Here is a 23,608-nt window from a genome sequence, read left to right as displayed (position 1 = left end):
GAACATTCCTGGTGCACAGTGGGGAACTGTACACAGTAGGACCAGCCTCTGTTCTCCTAACGTCCGGTAGTCCAGCCCAGAATCACTCACTGCCATGTCGCCCTCAGATCACAGTGGGATGTTTTCAAGCTGCAGGTTCCAGTGCACCGAGCCTTTGGGAAATTTTTCTGCTGCTGCTCCTGCAAACAGTCTTATATGTCATTTATGCTGCCTGCTGCTATTTCATTGACAATTATTCACCTTATGTTGTTTTTCTTTGCACCATCTTGTAGCTGCTGAATTACTATTTCCTGGGTCCCTGTTAGTCCTAAGAGATCTTGCCTTTCCTACTTGCTAGCTGCAGTGCTGTCTCCAACATCTCACAGTCTACCTTCCATTTTCTTCAAGCAGTATGGCCAGCTTTTGGTGCAATTCTTGATTTCCTACGTATCTGTTTGAATCTGTTGCGTGTACCTTAATTCTTTACTGTATTGTTTGTTCAATGTTTTAATCAGTTTTATATTCTTCTTTATTTTTAAATTTAAGTCTTTAGGTGTGCTGAGCAGTTCTTTTGTGATTGTTGTCATTTCTTTTTTTGACCTGAGAGATTATTTTTGCCTGAAATAATTTGAATAACAATTTCAGGTGTGGAACTTGCAAGTTGTTTTATGTCCTTGTCTCCTGGACTTGTTCTGGATGGGCTGGAGGTCTGATATGGCCTTTGCTCCTTCGTCTTGGTATGCTCGAAGCTCCCCATGCTCACCCAGCCAAAGCAGTGATGGGAGGGCGGGTGGTTGGATGATGACCTCCTGGACCGACCATGCTACTTGCTGCTGAGAGAGGAAGCTGCACAGCAGTTTCATCCCTTTCCTTGTTGACCTGTCCAGTTCCCTCTGAAGAGATTCCAACTGCACCATCCTTTTTCTGGGTTAAATGCAAGTCACTTAGAATACGGTCTCCTTGACCTCCATTTTCCTTCTGCCCATCCAGCCCTCAAGTGATGCCCCTGCCTCATCCTCCCACTGATGAGCACTCCTCTTCCCTCTGCCGTGTTTCTGGATGATGCCATGTCCTTCTGTTGTGTCTTTTTTTTTTTTTTTTGTGTGTGTGTGTCTTGAAAGCTGATCTTTTATTCAGTCCATGTGCTTTTTTTTAAAAAAAAAATTTTATTTATTTGTGTGTGGCCAGCTCAGCCCACCAGGGGGCAGGGCTGGCTGGCATGTGGTGCTGGGGGATTGAACCGCAGTCCCTGTGCTTTAGCTAAACTTGTTCTAAGTAGGTGCTTTAGACCACTGAGCCATCTCACCAGCCCTGTCCATGTCCTTTATAACTTCCATTTGTTTGCCTAATTCTAACTCATCAATCAGCATTTCCTTTGCATATTCTCAAGTTCAAGTTGAGTCTCAAGTGCCGTCACTCTGCACCCCAGTCCACCACCCCATAGCTGTACTTTTAATTCATTCGGATTCAATGCACAGTTCTGTAGCCAATCTGATGAGGTTTCCTTTGCTCAATTCATATGGAAATCATAAATCATCTCCATGATACTCTGGTAAGACTCTCAGTGTTACCCCATGACAAGAGTTCACACAGCCAATTGGTGGTCAGGACTGCTGCCTCTTGTCACCATCCAATGTCAGCCTGTGCTGGACACTGTAGGCTGACTCTGCTAGGCGCTCAGTCTCGGCTGCTGCTGACCACGGGGTGGCAGGGGTGTGAGGTGTGCACCGTGTGTCCGCAGTGTCTCACAGCAGCCAGCCCTTAGGACGCAGTGCACCAGGTGTCCCCTCCCGAGGGCAGCATAGTAGGCCATGGTCACTGGAAGCAGCAGGATTGTGCTAAGCTGACAGCCCTCAGCATCTCTCTACCTCAGGAATCAGGATGGAGGACTCAGAGTGAAACACGCTGAAGACAGCAATCGTCTCTCAGAAGCATGCGGAGATTTGTGCAAAGCAAGCACTCAGCATGAGCCCCCTACTCTGTCCCAGAAATAGACCATGGGGTCAGGGGAGGGCCACCAAGGACAGTGCCCAGGGGCCTTCTGCACTCCAGGTGCCTGCAGCTGACTTCTGCCTGGCACTCTGTGCAGACACCTGTGGCACCTCACACTCCTCTGCTACACTGACTGCAGCCTCTGAGCTGAGTGGCCAGGCACACTGTGCCTGCAGTTCTGGCTTGCTCCCTCCTGCAGCCACATAAGGTGCATTGCTTGGATCCAGGGTCCTTTTAGATCTCTTTGCTGTTCTTTGAGACATGCAATGCTTTGGGAGGAGAGAAAAGGAGCAGCCATAGAGCTGGGCCTGCTCCTGCTGCCCATGGCCACATTGCGGACTTGGTGGTTCCTCCAGCACCCACAGGACCTTCCCCAGCTGAGGTTTCAGTGAGCCCTTTAGTGTCAGGCCTGTGTGGTTCCTGAGATCCCTCTCCAGGCCTCTTCTCCCTGCAGATGACTGCTTCTAGCATGCGACGCTATAGTTGTCCCTCTCTGGGGCACTCAACCATGTGATCTACGACACTAGCTCTTCTGGGCACTTGGCATAGCTTGAGCACATGTGGGCTGTTGAGACCCCTCATGAGTAAAGGACATTCAGCTGGAACTTGTGTCTCATGGCTGATCTCCCTGTGTCTTTGCTGGAACCATGCTCACTCGTGATATCTCTCTTGTGCCCAAAGGAGGGCTGTCAAGCCTGTTCCAGGAGCCACTGTGACCCCATGAGTTTCTAAGCACTCCCAGTGTTGGGCCCCAGGGACATGTGAGGCCCCATAGTGACCCTCAGTGCTATAGGCACAGTCACTCTCCCAGTTCCTCTGTACAGAGACCCCTGTACCCCATTGCCTGGCTCTGCTCAGCCTGAGGAGCTTTCTGAGGTCTTTGGTTCAGTTCTCCCCTTCTTGGTGCATCTAGAGGTTCATGTCAAGGACCAAAACATATGGTGGTGAAACAGTTGAATGAGATTCTGTTTCTAGGAATTTAACAGAAAGTTCTGAAAAAGAATCTTTAGGCACAGATTGCTGGAGTGGTCTCAAGGTTGTGCTGGGGTCACTGTTTGGTCCTCAACCTCTCTCTGGTCATCCATCTCGAAACGTCTCCCTGATTTCAGGAGCATCTCCTCCCTTTCTTCCCCTTAATACGCAGAGTGCGTCCTGTTAATCAGAGCACTTCATGGGGCTGGGTTTCGTGGCATGGAAATAGCAAGGAGAGATTTCCTCTGAGGACTTGGTCTCCTTCTTCTGTTTCCAGGGGTCATCAGTTTCCGTTGTGCACCCCTACACTTCATTATGCAGCTGACTTTGCTTCATAATTCTTCAGCTTGGTTTTCTTCAGCTCCAACTGTGTCCTAAAATACGGTCCTGAGTGGCAGTAGCACGTGGCACACGCCAACGTCCCTGCAAAGGCCATGCCTCTTGGATTTGCTGCTCTTCCCTCCCGTGCAGCCCTGAGGTATTTCTGCTTTTGTCATTCGGCAGAACACAACAGCTTCATCTCTTCCTGGAAATGTTTTAGACCCCTGTGGCATTTGGCTGATGCCTTCCTGGACCACCCTACTTGTTCCTGACAGAGGAAGCTGCATAGCAATTTCACCCCTTTCCTTGCTGGCCTGTCCAGCTCTTTCTTGAGACTCTAACTGCACCATCCCGAATGCCACCCTTTTACTAGATTAAATACAAGTCACTTAGAACCTGTTCTGCTTAACCTCCCTTTTCCTTCTGCACGTGAGGCCCTTGAGCGATGCCCCTGCCCCCATCCTCCACTGATGGACTCTCCTTCCACCTCTTCCCTCTGCCCAGTTGCTTGCTGATGCCATGTCCTTCTGAGGCTGTTTTAGGTCTGATCTGTCATTCAGTCCATGGGCTTTGTAACTTTCTGGTGCTGTGTACCTAATTCTTCTACCTCATCCATTAGCATTTCCTTCACACATCCTCAAGTTCAAGTTGAGTCTCAAGTCCCATCGCTGTGACCCTAGTGCACCCCTCACAGCTGTACTTTGGATTCATTGTTTTCAGTGCAGTTCTGTAGCCAGTCTGATAAGGTTTCCTTTGCTCAATTCATATGGAAATCACGAATTATCCCAGTGATACTCTGCTAGGACTCTCGATGTCACCCTGTAACCACATTTGACACAGCCAGGTGGTGGTCACGGCTACTCCCAGTTGTCACCATGCAATGCCATCTTGTCCTGGACACTGTAGGTCAACTTTGCTGGGCACTCAGTGTCTCCTGCTGCTCCTGCCCATCACAGTCCTAGTCTACCCTGTGCACCAGGGTTGGACCGCACCACAGGTTAGCTCTCCAGGTTCTGGGTTACTGCCTCTGGTCTCTGTTAGCTGCTGTTCAGTGTCAGCAGCACTGTTTACTGTGTCTGCCCTCCCTACTCAGGATAAAATGCCTTTGTACATTCCCAGGACTTCTGGAGCCCACACAAGCAGTGAAATGAATCATGAGCAGGATTACAGAACATCTAACAAGTCTTTCACAGGGCTTGGACTGCAGCACAGGTTTGGGGTCCCCAGGAGGATCCCCTCCTAGTCTAAAACCTAAGGAGTGCTGGAAAGCACTACCAACACAGCAGCTTGCAGCCTGCATCAGGGCAGCTGAGGGCTGAGACGGGGCCTTTTCTGGAGGGCCTGCTGTGGAGGCTGGGCATGCAGATAAGTGGCCCAGGCCTCCTTTCTTGCTGTTAGCTGGCCCAGATGCTGGAAAGCTAGAGTATCCTCTCTAGTGGCTCCATGGGGTCTGATAGCACTGAGCTGTAGTGAGGTTGGGTGGAGAATGGGTCTTGGTAGGCAGGTAGGCACTGAAGTAAACCATGCTGGGGCACTGGGGTTCCTGCCGGAGCAGAGAGGAGGGGCAGGTCCTCCTCCATCTCAATTTTGAGAGCAGTTCCACCCTTCCTGGTCTTCTTGATTCAGTGGTGACCTGTCTCTCTCTGTGTCTTGGACCTGCAATCTCAGCTTCGCATTCTCTCCCCAAGGTGGTTCTCTGCCACAAAGGCCCCAGCCGTGCTTCAGATGAGAGGAAATACTGGCTCTGGTCACCTACTCAGTTTCCTTATTTCACTCTCAGCCCGGCACAGCACCTCTTGGGCCTGAACATTGCTTCTTCAGAGAAACTCTGTGGAAGCCCTCTTGCCTTTCTGTAACAGCATCATTTTGCTGCAAAGCATGAGCCTGCATTGTACATTTCTGTCACATGCAGTAACTATTTGACTCTTTCCCCACATGCAGCAGTTCTCCTTCTTTCCTTCAGAGATCTCTGCCACTTAGCACAGAGATTTTATTTGTTTTTCTACCCTCAACTCATTCAAGTTTTTTTTTTTTTTGTTGCAGACTCTAATGTTTCACTTTGGAGAATGTGAAGAGTTTCCTGCATGTCATGTAGTTTAGAGTTTAGTTTCTCTGATGCCTGGGCCTCTCTGCTGTACTGATTTTCAAGGTCTCCTTTGCTTCGTTCCCCATGAAGCTGATCCCTGGCTCTGTCACCTTCCCCTGGTGTGCCTCCTGTCCTTCTGGGACTTCTTGGTGCAGTTTACCTGATTCGTGGCTCCGCATGTCTCTCAGATCCTTCGCGATACCATGCAGTTGGCAGGCTGTGCGCCGGCAGAGCTCTGCTTCCCTGCACAGCCTCCTGTTGCAGCCGACTTCTGCAGACCAGCAAGCTGCCACTTTACCTGCAGCTCTGATGATTTGTGCTTTTCTTCTGGGTCTGTACACAACTTTGTCAGCCTTATTCTCTCATTTTAACTCTCTCTGGGGGCTTCCACCCCCTTCCTTCCCAAATAAGTCCAATCTCCCTGAAAACAAGGCTGTCTTCAGCTCTGCTTTACCTGTGCAGGAGTCCTTGCAAGTCCCAAGATGAGAGAGGCGCCTAAGAATCTGCCGTGGTGACCCTCACTTGTGAACTTCACAGCTCTGTCCTGCGCCTACTCACCACTCTCTGTCCCCCTGCTGGCCAGCCTGATGCTCTTCACTGGCCACCCCCTCTGAGGCTATACCTGCAAGCCCACTGCCTGTCTGCCTGAGATATCTGTGGCCCTGCAAGTACCCCCAAGTAAATCCTTTCTGTATCATACTCATAGCAAATTCTTAGTGATGCACACTTATCATCTCTTCAAGTGTAACAGGTTTGAGATCATGCAGTATTTGTCTTTCCTTGCCTGGCCAATAGAAAGCTTTTATGCTCGAAGTTACTTGTGGTATGGAGCAAATTATTCCTAGTGGGATCAATAAAATCCTCACAGGCCTAGCTGTGGGGAGGGTGTGGTTGCCAGTTCTGCTCTTGCTCAGGAGCCAGGGCAGTGAGGGTGGATCTGTGCTGGCTGAGGTCAGAGATTCTGGTCTGGGTCTAGTCTCACCTGCTGTGCACTGACCTGCTTGGAGTTTTGGGCATGGTGACAAGATCTACAGTTGATCTAGGTGCAGCTGTGGCTGGACCTGAGGTGTCCAGGCTGCCTACCATTAGGTACATCTTCAGTTCAAATGTGGTGTTTTCACAGGTATGCATGGCTTACCGTGGTCCCATCTGTTCCCAGTTCACTCGCCTTTCCCCGCACTATTTCCCAAGCACAGACTAGGGGACGGCCAGCCTCTGCCGGGCCCTGTGCCTGCTGCTTGCACCGCAATCACTGACCCTGGTGCTCCCTCCAGTGCCCACATGGCATTCTCTAACTGTGGTCTCGGCCTGCGATGCCCTGGCTCTGGCAGGAGGGTGTGGCCTTGTGCTACCTGCTTCAGGCCTCCCTGCAGGTGACAGCCTCCGAGATGCCAGTAGAAACTGTCCCCAACCAGCGTGCTCCATCCTCAGTACACTGCATCGGGGGTCCTGAGCCCTTGCGGTTGCCTGGCCTCCTCTGGGGTTGCAGAGATTTCACCACAGTGGGCGTGCAGCAGAGTGCATGCGTCCCAGCTGAAGTCCAGGCACCTTGGCTGTGACCACGCTCAATGGTGACAGCTCTTGCTGCCTAATGGGGCCTGCTGCAGGCAGTTCCTGAAAACCCTGTTGAGCAGCACCCCAGCTGCCTGGCCTCTGTGCCTTAGTTTCCTCCAACGTTGATGCATCCTTCAGCTTTTTCCAGAGTCCTGTGGTTGCTCATCCAGCACGTCCCTTTTGTCCCATTACTTTTTTATGGAGACATGTGGCATGTATTAGAAGGCAGCATGGGTCCAACCAGGTATGCTTCTTGACAAGCAGCCTACAAACTGCAGATTTTGCTTTGGGGGCTTTTCACCACTAGGGGGAGGCCGAGGTCAGTCACAGGGCCACGTTCTCAGCTTCTGATCATGACCAGGACTTCTCTTTATTTCCTTAAAATCTAAAGTGGCAGGTAGTCTTTTTGTAAGGAAAGGGACAGTTAGAGAGGTGTGCTGTTGCAGGTCTTTAATCCCAGCACTCCGGGAGCTTGGAGCAGGAGGCTAGGAAGCCGGAGTCCTACCCAGCCACTTTGGCGGAGCCTGCCTCAAAACCAGTGAAACTCAGCGGGTGGACGGTCGCTCCCTGCCCAGCTCTGGGTACATCTGCAACATACCCAAAAAGGGTCATTTGCCTCAACTGAACGCTGTTCTAAAGACCATTTCAAATAGTAAATTTCTAAATCATGGGGAGGCCTGGGACCCAGTACTTGGGAGGTGGCAGAGGCAGAAGGGCTAGGGGGCCACAAGAGATGATTTACGAAGATCCTGCCTCCAAGTGAGAAGTATGAAAAGGTTGGGAGAGGTCACTTCATGTGCAGGCAGGTGCTGGGCTCGACCCCAGGATGACCATCAACAAAAGGCCAAGCAAAACAGACCCAGTAAATAAAGTGAGATGTCAAAAAGGTACAGGCGATTTTTCTTAAGGAAAAAAGAGAATTCCTTAAAATAAATGAAGATTATTGTATTGTAACATGTGACCTATATTACTGGAATCTTCCAAACTGGGCAGAAGAATAAAATACGAAACAGAAACTAAGAGCCTAGAAATTGTATTACATCTGGGAAGATTGCAGAGTAGATCAATTTGTGTGCATGGGAATAGTTACTGCAGTTTAAATTTCATTATAAAGTGGTTTTCTAAGGTAAAACTAGACTCAGACAATACAAACCCACTACCAATCCTCTATGTTTCACACACCAAGGATTTCTTAAAATATGTCCCTAGGCCTGACATGGTGGTGCACGCCAATAGTCCCAACACTCAGGAGGCTGAGGCAGGAGGATCACTGTGAGTGTGAGGACAGCTTGGGCTACAATGAGTTCAGGCCAGCCTCAACTACGTGCTGAGGTCCTGTCTCAAAAAACACACGAAGGATTCTACTGGCTTTGGAAAGAAAGATTTTGTGTTTCTCGGGGCTTGGATCTCCCCAGGATCTGGGTCTCAGTACAGCCAGATGGTGTCACAGTGTCTATTTCCCTTGAATCACAAGTGTATGGCACTGCTTCATACTCGGGACTGTGGAGTCAGCTCAGCAGTCTAAGCACCTGCCTAGGAAAGCACAGCACCGGGGTTCAATCCCCAGCACCACCTGCCATGCTGACCCCGGTTCAGGCATGCAAAGGTAGCCAGCATGACCAGGTGTAGTGGCCCACGCCTGTAATCCTAGCACTAGGAGGCTGAAACAGGGGGATCAGAGACCCTGTACCAATACATAAAATTGAAACAAAAAATGAATGCTTACTCCAGGTGCGGGTGCATCTGTCTCCCTGTGCATGTGGCTGACAGTGTACACACTCCTGAGGACTACACGTGCTCTGTGTCTCAGCTTTGTGTAAAGGTTACACAAAAGTTTGTGCAGCACAAGGCACCCATGCGTGCATGCCAGGTAAGTATATACGTTAGCATTTATACGCCAGCCATCCCACGTGCCCGTGAAACACCCTAGGACCCGAGCCTTCGGGCACCTGTGCTGCTCTTGGTCACTGCCCCTCACGTGGCACAGCCTCTCGCTTTGGCCAGCGCTGCCATTTGCACCCTGGCCCGCGTCCGTTGGCCATGACTGAGCTGGGTCTTGTCACCATACTGCAGAGCTGCACTCACACATCCGGCAGGGGTCTCCTGTGCTCATGCGCACTGCGTTCTCAGGGCGGAAGGGCTGCGCAGCCAGGCCCGGTGTCCCCTCAGGGTTGCTCCCCTGGGAATTTAAAGACTAGGTGGTGTAGGAAGGGCTTCCGTGCAGCTGGGATGCTGGGTAGGGCTGGCTGTCTGCATGCTGAACGTGTCTGTTTCCAAGGAAAGCTTGGGGAGGTCTCCTACCACGCAAAGCTTGGGGATCTCCTCGCCATGCTGAGCCTTCTGGGGACAGTTGTAGGCCATGACATTTCCAGGTGTGTGTTCCTGTGCTCCTGGGTCTCTCGTGATGAGCAAAACACTTGTACCCACCGGGCGCTGCCTTCCACTCTGCTGATGAAAGTTGAGGTGTAGGCACCTGAAACCCACCTGTGAGAGCGCATTCTGCTCTGTGCTTAAAGCACTCCGTTATTCCTGCTCTGGGCGGAGCTGAGTGAGCGCGTCCTTGCTGGGTGCCCATGGGACCTTAGGTTCCGTGGCCAGCACTGCAAAAGAAACCCACTACTGATCAAAGGCAAAATGTGATGTGGATTTATGTCATTACAATTTTGTAATTGTCTGGGCGAGTTGGCATATGGTGGTGCCCACCTGTAATCCCTCACTCAGGATTCTGAGGCAGAAAGATTATCATGATTCCTGGCCAGCGTGGACTACATAGTGTGAGCTTTCATTATTTTAAAAATATATATAATCAGATGAAAGTAGCTTTTTATTTATAAATTACATGGTAAAGCTATTACTCTTTCCAGTACAATGAAGGGCCAAATAATTTTTTTTTTTTTGTATTTGGTACAGGGTATCAGTATACAACTTGAACTCATAGTGATCCTCTAGTTTTCAGCCCCCCAAGCTCTGAGATTACAGGTGGACACCACCATGCCCAGTCTGTTTTGGTTTCAGAGTGCCCTGGGGGATGAAGTAGGCATGGCAAGTCAGGGATCACCCCAGTCTCTGTGCCTTCTCAGGAGGCGTTTTAGTCCACTGAGTTACCTGGCTGGCCCTCCAGATAATTTTTTAAAGTGTGATATTCTTGCTATTGTGCTGTCAATCAAGCATGGGGATATATATAATGGGGTCATTTTGGTTTTTTCTGAGAAGGCTCTAGAGAAGGGTGGTGGTGACTGAAGGCACAGAAGGCCACAAACACAGCACTAAAAAGTGGCTAAAAAAAAGTGGCTGAAGTATTTCATTTTCATCATATATATTATACTGCAGGTTTTTTTTTTTTAAATTATGAGTGTGAGACTCCAGTTTGGTATGAGTGCACTGACCCAGCCTGTCCACAGCTTTGCCTTCTTCTTCCTGATATTTTAAATAACCCCTATCATCAATCCCATAGCAACGAGAACCAGCCCACCCTGGGCACACAGATTGGGGCAGTAGGAGCGCTGCCCGGCCTCCTCCTATGTGTCATGGCTTCCATTTCAGGCTACAGTGGTTCTCCTTGCACTATCCTCATACACATGCATATTTGTGTGGATACCTGTCCTGTATGCAGAGAGAAGGCACATGGGACTACAGCCTGAAGAGAGTGTGTGTGTGTGTGTGTGTGTGTGTGTGTGCGTGTGCATGTGTTTGCCGTGGAAACATGCCTGTGGCTGCATCTGTGTAATTTTGGACACTGCCTGCTGAGCTGGGAGGGCTCAGGCAGCTCACGCCAGAGCTCGCTCCCTGCCACCAGGGCGTGTTCTGTCCAGTGATGTATGAGGGGTATCAGTCATGTGTCAGCAACTCAGCTGGAAACTACTGCACTGTGCCTGACCTCCCCATGCACAGATGTGTCTACTTTGTGGAAGTCTCTGTCTGTCCCCATTCAGGGTGCTGCTGGAAGACAGAAAGGCCACTGTGCCCTGCCTGGCAGAGTGGCTATCTGAGGCTCATCGCACACATCTGTGTAAGTGCAGGCCGGGCCTGTGTCCTCCTAGAGGGTCCCAGACACCAATCCACACTGTGCAGTCAGAGACCCGCTGTGCACCAGGAGAGCGGAGCAATGGGAAGGAGGAGGCCTGGCCTGCAGCTGGGATCCTGTGCTCACTGCAAGGCCCGAGATGGGGGATTTCTCAGGCAGAGTCTGGGTTTGCAGAGTAGATGCTCAGGAGGGCAGCTGGGGGCATGGAGACACAACAGAGGTCTTCTGTCCTCTCTGCCCGGAGCCACAGTCCAGGCTCTCCTGCCCGCCCCCATGGTAGTGTGCAGAGCCAGATGCTGGCTCCTAGACCTCAGTAAGAGCAGTTTGCTTCCCTGGGGGACTCCCAGCCTTGACCCCCCGAGGGGATCCATGGTACCCTGCACTGGGCCTGGCTCCTGAATCTGAGCGCAGGCTTTCTTCCCTGCATCCCCACTTGGTATCCACGGTGCTGTCCTCTCATGTTCCTGGGTGACCCCTTAGTGCTGGATCAATCCCCTAGTGTCCCTTATTACTTGGCCACTAGGCCCATGGGAAGTGACATTTCTAACATCCGGGCCAGTGTGGTCCACCCTAACAATGATGGAGGAGCTGCTCACCCAGTTGCCCATAAGGATAGATATAGGAGTCCCTCATAGCTTTTGCAAAATAGCGTAAAAGTTGTAGAATCCCAGGATGTTCCAATTTCCAGTTCTCTTGAAAAGGGGCATCAGGCTGCTGTCCCTGAAGAGAGATGTGGAGGGTGAATCAGGAGTTGCTTCTTGGTGGCTCCCCATTCCAGGTGCTGCTGGAAGAGAGAGAGAGACCACTGTCCCCTGTTTGCCTGTGTGTGGTTCGTGGCTGTGAGCTGAGAGGTGTAACATGGTGGACTGGGTGCAGAGGAGATCCTTACTGTGCTTCTCTGCCCCTGGAAATTTATGAAGATGCGATGCGACTTGGACCAGGCATATCCTCTGCAGAGCAGGTTCCTGGCCTACATTCTATTCCTAGTCCATCTTTATATCCACCATATATTTTCTTTCTGTGCCCCAGAAATCTCTGCCACTATTGGAAAGTCAAATAAAGGACCTTCAGGAGAAGACAGAGTGGAATTACAGAAGTATGGCTTGGACATCCCGGAAAATGACAGAAAACATTCTTCCTCACAGAGGTGAGCACTGCCTGTGGGCCAGTGATGGAGATGCTCACACTGCTGTCCTCTGAGGTTTCTTGGGACTGATACTTCTTGTCCTCTCTGTCCTCAGGCTCCTCCATGCACACTGGATCCACTTAGCCTGCTCACTGCATGGACTCTGCAAAGGCCCTCACTCAAGATCCCCAGGGCATTTCAGAGCCATGGGGTCTCCTGGTAGCAGGGCCTCTTCTGTGCCCTTGTGCCAAAGTGGCCATGAGGAGAGGAATGGATCCCCAAAGTCAAGGTGCACCTCGAAGACACGTGAACCTCTGCTGATACGCTGTTTCTCTTCTTGACAGAAAATCAATGCATTTAATCAGGACATCGGTGCTGTCTGCGTGTGAGTGGGGGAGAACGTGGACGCTGAAGGCATCTGGCTGCTTGACAGACTCTGAACACAGTTCCAGTCATGGAGTTACATGGTTGAGCAGCACTTTGCAAAGGGTGAGTGTCTGAATGTGCTGCTCTAACTAAGAAATCTCAGCAAGGGTAGTTTATGAAGGAGAGAAACCCACTGCTCACACTGCTGGATGCTGAGAAGTAAGAGGTCAAGGTACCAGTTCACAGGGAGTCTGGTGAGGCTGAGGTCTGTGCAGCTGCTTCCAAGCAGTGACTTCTGGTGTGTCCTTACCTAGGAGAGGGCAGGGCAGCTCCTTCTGACTTCTTTTCTACACACACCTGGTCTATGCAGGTGCAGTCACCCAACACCTGGGATCTTCCTAAAGACCCACCTCTGAGTGGCACCACCTGTGGACAGTTTCCACATGTGAGCTTGAGGGACACATTCTGACCACAGACCTGAGTCATGGGGCAGCCCAGCAAGTGCTGTGCTCTATGAGGACAGAGGGGACCCTGATGTGAGAGGTGAAGACCCATGGCTGGAGTAGGAGTTTTCAACCCCATAGCCACACAAGCTGTGTTCCTTGTTACTAAATGAGGCTAAAAGGCACCTGTAACTGATTTCAAGGGACACATAACATATTGGTCAGCTTTCCCATTGCTGCCCCCAAAATACCTGACACAGAAAATTGAAAAATGGAGGGCTGGGGATTATAGCTCAGGGGTACAGTGCCTGGCTAGCAAGTGCAAGGTCATTAGGTCAATTCTGGATTTAAAAAACAAAAAGAAAGAAAAGAAAAAAGGAAACAAAACAAAACAAAACAGAAAGCAAAAGAAAATAAGAGAGGAGAGGTTTCCTTCTATCAGTTTCAGAGTACAGCTGGCTCCAGGGAAGAAACCTGGTGGAAGGGCGTGGCAGAGCACGCCCTGTGCTCCCCACAGTGGTTAGGAAGCAGAGCCCCTGGGAAGACAGTAGAGAGAGATGTGTCACCCACAGGCACCCCCAGTGATCCAGCTCTGCCTCCTCTCAGCACATTCACTGATGCAATTAGATTAATCAACCCAGAGGTGCAGTGCCCCTGTGATCCAAGCACATCTTCAGGAACCTCTGACTCCAGAATGTTTGACAAGAAGCAGGAAGGAAACCACCCATATAGCATGCTGTATCTGCCAAGTAACTTTGCTGCTCTTCATGGAACTTGATAGGAATCTACAATTCATTTGGATCAGCCAGAGGTTCAGAGTAACAGTTTTCTTTGCTTTTGGTAAAGAACATGGGACAAAGGGCCACTCTGTCTTTTGGGTTGTCTACACTGTGGATTGGACTTGCCATGGGTAGATGGTATGGTGGTTGGATAGAATACATAGAAGGCTTCACAATATTGAGCCCCTGTCACTGTCATTTGGGGGACAATGCTACATCAATGTTGACCATGCCCAGTGGAACCGGTGTTGCTGAGCATTTTAAAGCCACGCATGCTGCAGCCTAGAGAGGCATACAGGAGCTGTCCTGCTGACGTGCCTGTCTCTATTTGGTCAGATGCAGTCCAGAACACCTTCACAGATGTGTGTGAAAAAAAATTTCACTGAACTTTTTAACCTCCACAGAGCCACCAAGGTAAAATAAATAAAAAATTATTCTAATTTGGAGTCCAGGACGTTCTTCTGTTTTGCTAGAGCATGATGTCCAGCAATATCATGAACCCAGATCTGGAGAAGAAGTTGGCAAGGATAAGGCTAAATCTTCCTTGGCCCCTATTGAAGAAATAGACTTAGAATGCCCTGGAGATAGTAACCAAAATGGGAATCAAAGGTATGAGTAGGTGACAGAGTATATAGTGATAAACGTTGAAAGTTAACAATTTATTTTTTATTTTATTTTTTTTTTTTGCGGAACCGGGGATTGAACTCAGGCCCTTGCACTTGCCAGGGAAGCGCTTATTCCACTGAGCCATCTCCCCGGCCCCTAACAATTTATTAAGACAAAATAAAACATTAGGAAATATATACTGATTATATATAAAAGATTTTATTCCTTCCAAATTCTTCTAAGAGATCTCTGCTAACTGACAACAAAATCTGACTAGTGTATTTATTAATTCCTAAAATTGTAATAAAAATATAATTCAATTTGGTCAAAAAATATATGAGTTGACTCTGTTTTGTCAGATGTTTAAGCTGTTCATCTGTGTGCTTGTTGTCTCTCTGTTCATCTATAATTCCATAACAGCCATTCCCTTTTTATTTGAGTGCAACACTTTTTTTTTTCCTTCTTGCATTTTTGGACCTTTCTTCATCATATAGTTTTAAGACTTGAAAGCATGCTTCCATCTGTGTCAGCAGCTGGTCAAAATGGTATCAACCTGGAAAGGTGCTGCCAGGTTAGGTGTCCAGAGGTTTAGGTGCACTGAGAGCTGGTGAATTTGGAGAATTTCTTTTGGATCCTCCTTGGTAACTGCTTCTTATTTCCTGCACCCCTTCTGAACCTGGGGCTCAGAATTCTCCTGGCAGGACTGAGGAGACACACAGGGCTGCAGAGGCGCGGCAATGGTTCCCATCACCCAGGTCATGGCACTGTTACACCAGCTATGTGTCCCGTCACTGCTCCTTCTACGGTCCCCACTGTGTCAGTGAGGTTATGTCCCTGCTGTCTCAGTGAGGAGGGAATTTGCTCAGGCTCTCAGGTACCTGCAAGACTTGGAGGTGAACCCTGGCATTGTGCTGGGAAGGTCTTGAGTGCTTGGTCATTTTGATGGGTTCGCTCCTGGGCCATCCCCACAGCACCTGTGTGAAGTTCCTCCAGATCTCACTCTGTAGGTTACATTCTAGCTTATGCTTGTGGAGGAGCTCAGCACTCATTTCAGAGGGCTCTCCAGGCTTTGCACCTCTTCCTTGGAATTAAATCCCTCTTGAGCATTTGCTTCCAGCCTCAGTTCTGCCTGAGTCCACTGTGACTAGGAGCAGGCCCAGCTCAGCCTCAGGGTGACAGAGAGCTGTCCATGCCAGCCCTTTTCATGAGTCATCGCCTCAGCCAGGGAGGGAGCTGCTGACTCAATTCACAGGCAGGAAGTGACACACCAGTGGGAGGGGCTTACAAGGGACAGAGTGCTGCCCAGTGCACAGCCAGTCCTGGGTACAGGGGTGAGGACTCAGCTGGGGCCATGACTCTGACCTGCCAGTCTACCTGCCCCTCTCAGCACTTGCCTGTCCCCATCACATCAGGGGTTCCTCAGCAGGTGATGCAGGTCTCCTGTCCACAGCACCCAGGGACACTGCTTTGGGGCTCTGGGTTGCAGCTGGACAGTGACGTGGGGTGTGCAGCATGATAGGAGGATTTAGTGCATTTTAAAGTAAAGGAATAGTTTGATTTTATTACATTCAAATTTTATTAAATTCATGAAAACAAAATTTCCTATTCATAAGAACATGGATTGGAAACACACACACACACACACACACACACACACACACACACCACTTTTCCAAATGAGGGAGGGAGGGAGGGACAGGGCAACTGGAGTCATGTAAGCTTCAGTATCCTGAACTATCTTGCAACCCGATGACCGCCTACCTGAAAGAGGGTACAGAGTGGGCACAGGGTCAGGCTGGGCTGCTCAAGACCATGCAGCTCCAGGTCCCATAGCTGCAGCTAAGGCAGTGGTGGCTTCACCCTCCCCTGTCTCTGGTTCCCCTTGAAGGCTGGTGCTGAGGAGCAGCTCTGGCCCTTGAATGGCAGGAGAGGGGCAGCAGAAAAGATCCCTCCACAACTGATCTTCCCTGTGCCTTTTCCAAGGCAGAACAGCCCTCTTCCTGCCAGCGAAGCCCCAGCTGCTGGCCCCCCAGCAGGACTCGGTCCCTATTGGGCTACACGCCCATCTCTGGTCCCAGCCTCCTCCTTTGCTCCCGGCCAGCAAGCAGACTATGGAGCCTCCTCCTGGTGGGTCCCAGAGTGACCTGTTACCCCAGCTCCATGCACCCACCCTGCCCTCCTCACCCTCAGGATCGGATCATACTTAGCGGGTTCCACGTCTGGCCAGGAGTATGCACACTTCAGGGAGAATTTCTGAATGTGGAAGGTTGATTAATGCATAGGCTATGAGCTGCTTCAGACTGGTCAGGTCTGGGCCCTGGCAAAAGTCTCCTGGGTATTGAAGCAACCAGGTCTCAAGGAGGGAGCTCAGAGCACTAGGGGCAGAAGGGAAGGAGAATCAGGGGCCTGGCCTCTCCCTTGACCTAGTCTGTTACTGTCCCTGAAGGAGGGCTGCTGGCAGAGCCTGCCCTGCCCAGGGGCCACTGTACCAGGCACGGTGGGGTCCAGGCATGAACATCTGTACCCATTCCTTCTGAGCAGCCTCCATAGAGGCTGGCATGTGCTCCTCTGGCTGGAAAGGAGCAGATCGATCCTCAGGGGCACCTGCTCTGAGCCCCACGCACCCCCTTACTCCCTTCTTACTCAGGACCCCAACCACAGTTCTCCATCTTTCTTCTCCATGAAGTGCAGCCTCCATCCCCAGCCTTTAGCAGGAATCAATGAATGGTGTGTGACCCCGGGATTTCCCTGCTCCACAGACGCCCAGTGGCTCAGATGAATCCCTCTCTGGAGACAGGAGCCTTCCCTCTTAGCCTCAAGCCTTCTCACCTCTTGTTTTTCTGGTCCTCTTCACACTTGGGGTGGAAGAATCCATACCTAGAAGGGTCAGGAGAGTGTCACCTGATAGCACCCAGTGTCCCTACCTGCCAGGATGTCTAGGGGGTGATCTGATTCCCGAATGAGTAGAGAAGCAGGGGAAGCTGAGAGGTTCATGTGTGCTGCTCCCTGGATGACAGAGAAGTGTCAGGAAAGGTGCTGCACACAGTAGGTGCATTGCACACCCTTGTGCAGTGAATGAACCAGCTCTTGCCCAGATGTCTCAGTATCCAGGCTGCACAGTTTGCCCCTAGGGGGCGCTGCTCTGGATTAATGTAATGAGGAACTTGGGAAAGTGAGGCCCCACGTACACAGCTCATTCACTGGCTATGGGGAAGCTCCACAGCTACCGGCTGACAATCCTGCACAGAGTCAGACCTGGGGTAGGTGGTCTGGGGTCTCAGCCTACTTGGTCTATGACTCCACCATCTGAGGCATATCTTCTAAGCACACAGTTTCCACAGAACACCTTGGGGCATGGTCCTGATGCCCACTCAGGAGCTAGTGGGTCCCCCCTGGCTTGGAGGGGGGGGCATACCTGAGGAACAGCAGATTCAGCACCTGCTGCGTGGTGGCAAACCTCCTGTAGGTGCACAGAAAGGCAGGCACGAAGAAGGGGTCTCCGCAGCGCTGCGCAGGCACTAGGTAGTTCACCAGCTTCTCCAGTGTGCCTGGTTCCAAGGTGCCCACACGGCCGGCCTCCTCCACCATGGTGGTGGACTTGTTTTTGCCCTGAGGTGATAGCAAAAGGGAGAGTTCAAGCTTGGAAACCGTAAGCAAGTCTGAAGAGCTCAGCACCCAAGTGAAACAGCATGGAAAGAAGTCCCCTTGTTCTCCCCCCGCCCCCCGCACACACACAACACACAGCACAGGCAGGGATCTGGGCAGCCAGGCTGGTCAGCGTGATGGGCTGGCTCGCTCTCACCTGTTCTAGGCTATCCCGTGTCACCTTTTGGATCCTGGGATTAATACGCCGGAGGCCCCGGGGGTGGCAGCTGCCCCAGAGGGTCCTCATTCGAACAAGACACTCACTCCACCATTTCTTGTGACCTGAACCTATGTAATTGTTAGGACTTTGCGAGGACATCCTGCTGTTCGTTGAGTCTCTTCATGAGTAACTGAAGCCAACCGGCTTCTGGTCTTCCAGGTTCCGTTTGGTGCGTTAGTAAGAAAGTGACGTCACTTCCGGCCCCTCTTTGTGAGCCGCTTCTCCCATATCATCTCTAACTGCCGGATGTCCCTTCCCCAACTGCTGTTTGCAAAACTGGACATACCAACAAAACATACCGTGTGCCATTTTGGGCCAGCAGACCCCAGTGCAGCCACTCCTGGGATGTAAAGCCAGCTGGCTGAGAACCAGGCCTTCCTTTTTAGTGTTCATATTAGGGGCTTGGATCAATGATTAGAGTTAGTTTTGTGTGAGGTTTGGAGGAATGCCTTATCTGAAGAGCAAGGTGATGTCTAGGTCTCTGGTTACAGATAGGCTGAGGGTCAGGTTATGGCCTTGGTTATTGTATCAGGTTGGCTAGGAAAGTGGGGTCAGATTAGGCTGATTTATCTTTTATGTAAAGGTCAGAGTAAGGGAGGGGGCGACAGGATAGCTCAGTGGACTAAGTGGCTTTTTAGGCAGGTGCAGGGACGGGGGTTCTCTCCTGGGTACCACAGGTAGTGCTGGCCCTGCCCCCAGAAGGCATGCTGTGCAGCCATCCACCCCAGTTGTGGTGGTACACACCTGCAATCCCAGCCTTGGGGAGGCTGATACCAGGAGGATCACCACGAGTCCAAGCTTTGTAGTGCGACCCTGTTCCAAACACATAATGAATAAAACAAAACAAAACAAAACAAAACAAAACAAAACAAAACAAACAAAAAAATGTCAGAGTAAGGTCATGTGGCATGTGTGCATTTTAGGGCCAAGCATATTAGAATGTTTTTACTACTAATGTTAGTTGTAGAGCTTTAGTTAGTGGCCCTGTTGTATATTATTTTAATTGTTAATCAAATTGCTAATAAAATTATATTGGAATGTGAAGACAGTGTTAATTCGAGACAGTGTTAATGAAGCTGAAGGCATGGGTGAAGGGTTAGTTTTAGGATTCAGGTGAGCTTTGATGATAGGGTACGAGTGAGTGTTGGGTTTAGAATCAGCACAAGGGTTGCAGTGAAGATTAAGGTGAGGGTTAGGGTTAGTGTGAGACTTTAGGCTCAGCAGCATCACAGTGTTGGCCTTTCAAGTTTAGATTACAATTGTTGTTAGTAATTAAAATTAAGGGGAGATTAGGATATTAGGGTTAAATTTTATGTCAGTTTGGGCTTTAAGGTTAGAGTAGGTGTTAGGGTTAAGGTTGCATTGGGAATTCCTGTTGGATTTGAATTGGGGTTTGGGTTTGAAGGTAGGGATAGTATTAAGTGTTTGGGTTTACAATTAGACTTCATTGTTAGGATTTGCAGAGATGTTTAGGGCTTAGGTTCAGGGTGAGCATAACTGTTAGCTTGAGAGGTTAGGGTGAGCATGAGAGTTATGGTGAGGGTTATAGTTAGGATGATAATTAGGCTGTAGTGAGGGTTTAGGGTAAGGGTTTGGAGTGAGATTCAAGGTTAATCTTATTGTTAGAGTTAATGGTTAGCCTTTGTATTTAAGATATGCTTGGATCTAATATTACAGATATGGTTTCTATTGACATATTGTTGAAGGTTTGTTTTAGGGCTGACGCTTAAAGTGAGGGATGGATAATTAGTGTTAACTTTATGGATTAAGGACAAGGTCAAAATTTAGGGTGAGGTTTCAGTTTAGGATTAGAGTTACTGGACAGTGAAAGAGTGAGGTCAGCTGATCCTGGAATGCTAGCTGTAGTAATGAGTTTGGCAGTGTCCTTCCTTTTCAATTTCAAAACATTTGGAAAAAGTTTGACATTAGCTCTGAATTGAACTCCTGGTAAAAATTCTCATGTAGGATCAATTTTCTTGATTTTCATTGTCATCTTTGTCATTTCCTTCTTGTACTAGTACTGGATTTGGACAGTTCTTGCTTTGAGGACCTCAAACTGTATGGTATTTTATTGGCATTGCTCTATTCATCCAGTGTGAGCTTGCATAGCTATACAATTCTACCTTTCAATTGCTTTGATTGTGTCCCATGAGCTTGGTATATCGTGCGGCCATTTTCTTTTCTCTTTTTTTTCTTTTTCCCCATTTTCATTTCATTGTAGGAGGTTTTAAATTTTTCTTGGCATATTCTGGGACTCGCTGATTGTTCAAGATTGTATTATTTAATTTTCAGATGTTTGCATGATTTCTGAGGTTTACTTGGTTGTTGTGGTTTATTTCTAGTATGATCCGTTATGATGCAGGAAATTGTTTCAGCTCTACTGTGTTGTTTTTACCATACTTGATGGTCCAAGATATGATGTTTATTCCAGAATGTTCCACATGCTTCTGAGAAAAATATGTTCTATTTTGCTATGAAACACGCAGTCCATTTGTTTGATGGTGTTGGGCTGTGCTGGCATTTCCTCTGGTTCTCTGTCTCAGGCTGCGTACTCAGTACTGAAATGAATGGGTGTGCAATTTTCTAGTAAGACTTTACAGATGCCTGCTGTGTTCCAGTTCTTTTTTTTGTCTTCAATATCACTCAATTGTCTGATTAATTAGGACATAATTCACATATGAAATACACTCTATAAAGTTCAATTCAGTATATTTACAAAGTGTGCACCAATCACCACTAATTCCTGCTTATCATCTGATTTTTAGATTTTTTTTTAAAACCGGAAAAATGAAAGTGCAGTTCTTTTGCAGGTGAAATCCATCATTTTAAAATAGCAATTTATCAATCCAAGTAATCAGTTTTCACACAGTTTCAATAACAGCAGCAATTTCCTTGAACTGTCTATAGAAATTCTGAAACTGTGGAATTGTCATCTCAAAAGATTTGTTCTTTACTTGACCTGAATGGTCTGACACTTTCAGCATCACTGCAATATAAGGATACTTAAGAGATCTGCAACTGTCCGAGCTCACAGCCATCCCCAGTTTCCGCTGAAAATCTATAAGCTGGTTGGTGACCTCGGACTTGACGTCCAGCGCCGGGTCCTCAGAGGCAGACCCCTCCATGACCCCGGCCTGTGTTCCAGTTCTGACTTCGGGGCCACTGTGCTTGAGCTGTCATCTGTCTGCATTAAATTCTGAGATAATTCAGATGTCGGGGAGCAGTGATTGTGCTATTTAGGACCCTGGGCTGCGATTGTATGTTTCTTTACTACTTGCAGTATGAGCTAAGTAACCTGCTGAGCTCTGTGCATTTGTCCCTTTAAGAGGAGGCTCTCAGGAATCTGAGGGTAGATCCCAGTTAATGGGCTTCGTTCTGAGAAAGGCAAAATTTGGGGACTTGGCACACTTACAGGCCCGGCCACTGGATGGCACCCTGGAGCTACGGTGCTGCAGTGTTTGTGGTCTCTCCTTTCCGACCAGATCCTTTAGGGCTGGCCCAGACTCCTCCTGCACAGTTGAGTGAAGTTCAGTCTGCACCTTCCCATCCAGGTGAGCATGAAAGAAACAGACAAAGCAGCCTGGATTGTTGTTGGGAAGGAGAGCTGTGACGTTCCGGGGTCTGTTGCTCTGTGCTGGAGGGGTCTGATAATTCAGTCTTCAGTATTTTGCTCTGTTTCATGTTAGCTTCTAGCAGTGCTATTGAAAGTGACACTTAATGCCTTCCCTATGCCAATGAGAGAATTACTGTGGAGCAAATTGATATTTGTGGTGGAACCACTGAGTGGTTCCTGTCAGGTAAATCAGTGTGAGATCCAGTGCAAAGTGGTGTGCAAGGGCAGTTCTTGCCTTGGTAGGAAGCACAGAGAGATGCCTCCTCGTTTAAAGCTGGTGTCTGGAGAAGCTGGGGTCCGTCCAGTGGCCCCATCCCCTCTTGACACAAAGTAATGTAGATCCTAAGGGCCAAGGATGTATCTCCAAGTAGACCACATGATTTTCAAGGCGAGACCCTGCCCTGGCTCCATCCCTGTGCTCAGGACCCCAGGCCCATGGAGATTTCTTTACAGCTGCCTGTTTGTGTCGCCTCTGTGCTGGCTCTGGGCCTATCATGGTGCCAGGAGTGTGTGGGTGAGCAGCAGCCTTTCGCTGGCAGCTTTGCTGGGTCTTACATGTGCTGCTGCAGTGCACTCAGGCCCTTTCTCACTACTATGTGACTCAAGGGCCTTTGCACTGAGCTACAACATGAACTTTTTGTTATTTTGACACAGAGGTTGCTAAGTTGCTCTGCTCTGTTACCCAGGCTTCTGTCCAACTTGCTGTCCTCTGACCTCAGCCTCGCCAGGCACTAGGATTATAGGTGTTTGCCTCCATACTTGGCTAGTTTCTTCTAACGTGTAGAAGTTTTAGATTTGTTCCTGCTACTTCTAAGTCTTGCAAGTGAAGAATTTTTACCTCTTTCCTTTATGTGTGATTGTCAGGAATTTTTAGACTAGAGTTGAATTTTTATTTAAAAATCACTTCTTTCTCAAGATGGAGCAGTTGGAAGCTGTGCTGAAAAGTGATCTGAAGATGCTGTTAGCCCAGCAGCTTGGGCAGAATGATTTTCAATTTGTTTTGGGCGTGTGGTGGTGTTCACAGGTGGGTATACATGAATGATGACCTGCGGAGGGGACCCTGCCTCCTCGTGCTGGACTGGCACCCAACCCTGAACTCCAGGCACTCCCAGTCCTTTCCATAGAGTCCCCCCCCTCCGCCTCCCCCACCACAGAGCTCCTTTGTAAAGGCTGGCTGCTGCTAGGAAGTCCAGAGACAAGGGACCTGAGTGCTCTGTGCCTGCCAGGCCCTTGCACCTGAGTCTAGGAAGGCAGCCCCAGAGTGCATTGGTAGCTGCGCCCTCCTGGGAGCTGATGCCAGAAAACCAAGGGTGTCAAGTACACAGCGGCTTCCTGGCTTGGGCGCTGTGAGAAGACTGCACTCCTGTGCTTCTTTCTGTCTCCTGTGGTTGGGACATCTGGAAGGTGGGGCTTGCACCTTACTTGGTATTCCCAGTGGATCCCTCTCATTCTGCCCCTGCCTGGTTCCTCTGCCACCCTGGAGACATGCAGGATTCCCTAGGGAACCATCTTTGATTCTGAGAGTTGCTGTGTTACTTTGCATAAACCTGGGGGCCATTTGTCCTTGCTTTTAGTGAGGTGCTCCAGGACCCCAGCAGACCTGCCCTGTTACCCATGTGTTCCCAAGGAGAGGGAGACCCATATACCTTGTTACCCAGGTCCCAGCCAGCACCTGGAGGCCAGGTATAATTTCAGTGATTGATGCATTTTTTGCTTTCATGAGTTACAAAGAATGTTTAGTGATTTGTAAACTATAGCTCATAGAATACTTTAATTTTTTTTATATTTTGGTTTGAAATCTATAATATGTTTTCATTTGAATGACAGTTCTTTAAATTCGATACTGGGACTTCACTGATATATTTCAGTGTTCTGCTCATAA

At 49.3% G+C, this 23,608-nt stretch overlaps 1 long non-coding RNA gene and 1 pseudogene across 2 annotated transcripts; both read right to left on the bottom strand.

Annotated features, from left to right (window-relative positions):
• Positions 1 to 15,908: 15,908 nt before the first annotated feature.
• On the bottom strand, positions 15,909 to 17,835 carry LOC111817551. The gene is made up of 4 exons (XR_002821720.1): positions 17,664 to 17,835; positions 17,078 to 17,125; positions 16,452 to 16,623; positions 15,909 to 16,009 (listed from the first exon to the last, which is right to left on the bottom strand). It is a non-coding gene; the product is annotated as an uncharacterized LOC111817551 (long non-coding RNA).
• A 3,038-nt stretch (positions 17,836 to 20,873) lies between these two features.
• On the bottom strand, positions 20,874 to 22,413 carry LOC101560345 (annotated as a pseudogene). The gene is made up of 2 exons (XR_001117159.2): positions 22,409 to 22,413; positions 20,874 to 21,247 (listed from the first exon to the last, which is right to left on the bottom strand). The product of XR_001117159.2 is annotated as a COMM domain-containing protein 6 pseudogene (transcript).
• Positions 22,414 to 23,608: the final 1,195 nt, after the last annotated feature.

The sequence above is a fragment of the Octodon degus genome, unplaced genomic scaffold, assembly GCF_000260255.1.
Source record: "Octodon degus isolate 3935 unplaced genomic scaffold, OctDeg1.0 scaffold00061, whole genome shotgun sequence".
NCBI classification, from domain to species: domain Eukaryota; kingdom Metazoa; phylum Chordata; class Mammalia; order Rodentia; family Octodontidae; genus Octodon; species Octodon degus.
The sequence above is the reverse complement of the archived record's forward strand: the minus strand, read 5'-3'. Positions and strand labels throughout refer to the sequence as shown.